We start from the raw sequence: 5,898 nt of genomic DNA, 5'->3' as shown, positions 1-5,898 counted from the left end.
GCAGTTAGTGGATCAGATACACTTGCAAGTCAGCCTGTGATTCTGGTCAAACAGGAAGAAGTTAATTTGACAAGCATTGTGGAAGTGCTTCAGAGTCTGCAATTACAAGTAGAGTCAATGAAGCAAGGCCCAAGATCAGGAGGAGGAGGATACAGTGGAGGTTCAGGCAGAGGATCAGGAAACAGAAGTTGCACGTTTTGTGGAGAATCTGGACATTTTATACACAGTTGCTCAAAAGTGTCAGAATACATTACAAACAGGAAGTGCACACAGAGCCCAGACAATAAAATTATCATAGTCAACAGAAACACCATTTCTGGGATAGGGTGGACCTTGAAGGAAAAGGTTGATAGCTACTTTCCATTGTCACAAATGTACTCTGTTAGTTTTGTAGAAGCTGCACCAGTTGTAGTACACAGTCCAGGAGCTCCTGTACCAGTTACAATGGTAGAGGTTGATGAAGAAGAAGAGGAGGAGGTAGAGAACCTTGTAGAGCTTGAAAGGCTTGAAGTAATGCTTGGAGAAGCCTGTAAGAAGGTTGCAGAACAATTGAAAGCAAAGGATGTGAAGGGGAAGGGAAAGCAAGGGCATGATTACAAAGTAGTGAAACCCACAGATATCAGACCAGTGCCAGCAAGTATGCACTGAGACACAACTGGGACAAAGGAGTACCCATACTGCTACATTACACTAATTGAGGACCCAGAAATAGCTGGAAGAGTTTTAGATTGTAGCTTGGACCAGGAAGTGTGTATTACACAGTAGGAGTTGCTTGTATTGTCTCCAGAGCTTCAGAAGAAGACTTGCAAATTAGTAACATTGAGGCACTGAATGGATGGAAACACTACATTCTACAGTAGAGAACTGCCTGTTACAGGATCAAACAATAGTGGGCTGTAGCAGTATTACATCATGTTGGCAGAAGTTAACCATTCACTTCCACTCTATACACTTGAGGCAATAGTAGACAGAAAAATTGAGGTAGATTGTGTACTGGACCAGGGATCAAGTGTAAACATAGTTCAAGCTGATGTATGGGAAGCATTAAAGATTCTGTTGGATTGCAATATGGCTGTTATGCTTGAAACAGTAGACACTGGTCAGGGATTGACTGTAGGACAGATTCTGAGGTTGTGACTCTCTATGGGAATGCTTCACATAGATATTACAGCACAAGTTGTGCAGAAAGCTCTGTTCAGGATCTTGCTAGGTAGACTGTTCTTTGTGACTACAGAATGTGAAACTAAAGATTTTGCAAATGGGGAGCAGCACATAATGCTTTAGGACCTGAATGATCTGTCAAGGAGGTGGTCTCTGTCCACCAGAGTGAGGGCACTGTAATACAAGCCAGAGACAGATTTTTGAGAAGCATCAAGGAACCAGAAACACTGCAATTCTGGGGAGATGCACATATAGCAAGCAGATTAGGAACAAACAAGCAGAAGAGTAATAGTAAGGTAATGATTCTATACAGAGGAAGAGACAAAGGAAATAGAGTAAATGTGAGAAAGGATTGTAGTCAGGGATCACAAGTCACAGAATCATGGATGATAGAGGTAGTAGAGTCATGGAAGTCAGTAATTCTTGATGCACTGGATGACAAACTTGACACAGTTTTGTGAGCTTACAAGAAAGTTGCAAATAAGGTGCACCCTGTACCCAGAGTGCTTCTAGAGGAGTTCTGCATAGTCAGACGACAGCACCCCAATCCTCTAACCAGAATGCCTATATTACCAACAATACTACAGCCCTTTGTACCTACCAGCCAACTTACAGAAGAGCAGATGCAAGCAATTAGAGAATTGTGATTAGGATTCCTATGACTGGAAGAATGGAAACTTGCAGAAAACTTATTAATGCTACAGTCAGAAGTGTTTGCATGGATGGAAGAGGAGTGAGGAACATTGGACCCTATACACTTTGATCCTATTCAAATTCTGACTGTAGAGCATGTACTATGGGTAGAGAAAAGTATTCTGATTGTATGCAGAATCAAGAAGAGGGTGATTGAGTTGTTGAAGGAGAAGTTGTGTAACAGAGTGATAGAACCATCAAATTCCTCCTATTGATTGTGATGGTTTTGTGTCACAAAGAAAGACAGAGTATCCTTGCAATTTATTATTGATTTGTAGAGGTTAAATGCAGTTACAATAAAGGACACAGCTGTTCCACCAAACATGAAACTAATCACAGAAAGCTGCAGAGGTTGTGCATGCTATACACAACTCAATTTGCATATTGTGTTTGATCAGAGGAGTTTGGATGAGCAGTCTAGAGATCTGACAATGTTCCAGATGCCTCTAGGGACGTTTTGCTTGACAGTATTGCCAATAGGTTACACTAACTCAGTACAGATTCTGCATAATGACTTAGTGTTTATTCTTTGTAATGAGATTCTAGATGTTACAAACCCATACACAGACAATGTTCCAGTAATTGGACCCTGCTCAAGATATGAGAAAGCAGACAGAACGGAGGAAACGCTTCCTGAGAACAAGGGAGTACAGAAGTTTGTTTACAAGCATCTGATGGACATAAACCAGATTTTGCAGAGAGTGAAAGCTGTAGGAGGGACGTTTTCTGGAAAGAAGATGACACTTTGTAACAAATCTGCAATATTTGTTGGGCATAAGCTGACGTATTTGGGAAGAGAGGCTGAAGAATTGCAAATACAGAAGGTTAGGGATTGGCTGCCTTGTGAGAGTGTTACAGAAGTACAGGGATTCCTTGGAACAGTAGGAGTGCTTTGTGTTTTTATTTGGAATTATGCAAAGTTAGTGTAACCACTCAATTGACTCACACAAAAGAACTTGATATTCAATTGGAATGATGAAGCACAGAAATCTATGGACACACTCAAGGAAGCAGTTTTACATTGCCCTGCACTAACACCAATCAACTATGAGTCAGAGTATCTGGTAGTTTTAGTAGTAGATTTGTCTATCATCAGAGTAGGATGGTATATTGGTCAGGAGCACCTGGATCACAAACAGAGAATAAATCAATTCAGATTGATTAACTGGAACACAACACAAGCACAATATTCTCAAGCAAAAATAGAGCTGTTCAGACTTTATTACACACTTCACACATCACACATATATCTCATAGGCATCAAGAAATTAATTGTAGAAATAGATGCTTCATACATAAAGGGAATGATCAATAAGCCTGACCTACAGCCTAATGCTACAATCAATTGCTGGATAGCTGGTATTTTGCTATTTGATTTCGAGTTCTGCCACATTCCTGCATCAGACTTCAAGTGTACAGACAGATTATTACAATGCTGAGCAGCACCCAAAGACCCCCCAGACAACAACACCTATGAAGACTGGATTGACAAGTCATACAGATTTTACACAGCAGAAATAGAATCTATGTAACACAGACATCAGCTGGAAACTTGCAGGGCTACAGAACACAAAGCCTTGTTAGTCAAGTGTGTAGAAACACAGTCCTGGGTTTCAGATGCAACATGCTAGGAGACACACAACAACATTATTGACAAATCATTTCAAGTAAACAAGGACACACTACAGGCAACACAATCCAGCAGACTGTAACATAGATTATTCCTGGAAGTCATTATTCTGAAACAGAACTAGAATTGAATATGTCAAGATAAACTGGAACAACCCAATCCAGAATGTAGAAGAGCAGAAGGTGTAGCAGACAAAGGAGTACATGAGTAGGAACCTGGAGGAGAGTCTTACAGAGTTGTGGGAACTGAGGAGGTAGAGGGAGCGGATGACAAAGCAGAGGGTGACAATCTAGAGCTGATAGGGGTTGTGCACAGTATCTGCAGTAACAAGGCTGAGGGTTTGGACACAACAGTAGAATGATTTCCACAATCACCAACTGCTGAAAGGCAAGAAGCAAGACTGAAGGCTGTGAAAGAGTATCTTGGCTTGCTCCACAAACCAAGCAGAATTGCAGATGCTGATTTTCTGACACTTATACAATACACAGTACAGTTCTTTGTACAGAACAACAAGATCTGGCATCAAGGTCCTGAAGGAAAGTATCAGATTGTGCTAGATAAGGACAGGAGATGGGAGTTGGTTAGGATAGCACACAAAGACTTAGGACACAAGGGAATCTTTGCAGTATGAGCCTGTTTACTGGATTGGTTCTGGTGGCCATCTCTTGCAGAAGACATTAAGTACTTTATTAGGACTTGTCATGTATGTCAGACTCAGCAGATGCAACAAGTGCTGATTCTACTGAGTATTCTGGAGATTGCACTGCTTTTCCAAAAGATCCACATAGATACAAAGGTTATGCTGAAAGCAGGAAGATTCTGATATATTGTACACACACACTGTTCATTATCAGGGTATCCAGAGTTTCACATGCTTCAGGCAGAGAACAGAAGGATGATAGGACAGTTCATCTTTGAAGAACTTCTATACTGATACAGGGCATGTCCTGAGCTTGTAACAGACAACAGAACACCTTACATTGTAGTGCTGGACTATTTGCAAGAACAGTACCACATCAATCATATTCAGATTTCTGTGTATAACTCCTGTACAAACAGAGTTATTGAGTGGAAACACTTGGCTGTACAGGAAGCAATTGTAAAGACAGTAGGAGACAATATTGGACATTAGTATAAGTACACACATTCTGTGTTCTGGGCAGAGCAGATTACAATTCAGAAAGCAACTGGATATTCTCCTTATTACCTTGTTCATAGAGTAGAGCCAATATTACCATTTGACCTGAATGAGGCAACATATTTGGTTCCACCTGAAGGATTGCTACTAACAACAGAGGAACTGGTAGTAATATGAGCACAACAATTGCAGAAGAGACCAGACAACCTTACACAAATGATGGAATGTGTTTGGAATGCCTGCAAAAGATACACAAAGCATTTTGCAGAAGTCAATTGTAATCAGATCAAGGACTACAACTTTGCTCCAGGTGTACTAGTGCTAATCCACAATTCAAAAGTGAGCAACAACTTAGGATGAAAGATGAAACTGTAATACCTCAGACTGTTTGTAATGGTGCAAAGAACGAAAGGAAACACTTATGTTGTAGCAGAATTGGACAGAGCAGTGGCCAAGTTACATATTGCAGCATTTTGCCTAATTCTGTATTTTCTGTGTTCACATTTAACAGTTCCTATCTTGTGTCTCATCAAGGCTGCAGAACTAATGCTGGAAGATGCAGAACTGTACAGGACTAGTTGCAAGGATATGAATGATCTAGACAACTGTGCTTCGGATGCTACACTTGAAGTAGAACCAAGCACAGAAGTCACAGACTCCTGATCCGAGAATGTGCAATTTTTCAATATACCCTCCCAGTCTTGTACTGGAAACTAAAATATAGGGATTGATTCCCTACCAGCAACACCTAACAGTTGTGTAAATCTGTAAATACTGTGTTCTACTGTAGTTCCCTATGCTTTGTTACATTTTATATTCACATACTTTCAATCTTCTGTTACATTCCTTCTCATTTATAATAAATTGCAAAAAGCCCATACAACATTCTATAAGCATATAAACCTTTATACAAATTATGATTCTTTTCCACCTATTCCCATCCTATTCCACTAGTTCTATACATAAATCATAAAAATATCCATCCATCTATTCCATTCCTCTTAACTCTCTATTTTATCTATTTTCCTATCCATTCCATCCATTTCTGTTCCATTCTGTTTATTCCTTACGTTTCTGGTTTTTTTTCATAAAAACAAAACTGGACTTTTATTTCTCTACTTTCTACCCTGTTCTATTTCCTACTCTAACTCTTCCACCCTACTATCTACAGAGGCTTCTGCTGCCATGGCTAAGAAGTTGATACCCTGCCTCAGAGTCATGATCTTTGCATCAAACTCGTTCTTCATCATCATCAGCTGCAACTCCAGGTTGTTCA

This window comes from Fomitiporia mediterranea (assembly GCF_000271605.1).
Source record: "Fomitiporia mediterranea MF3/22 unplaced genomic scaffold FOMMEscaffold_12, whole genome shotgun sequence".
NCBI lineage: Eukaryota > Fungi > Basidiomycota > Agaricomycetes > Hymenochaetales > Hymenochaetaceae > Fomitiporia > Fomitiporia mediterranea.
The sequence above is the reverse complement of the archived record's forward strand: the minus strand, read 5'-3'. Positions refer to the sequence as shown.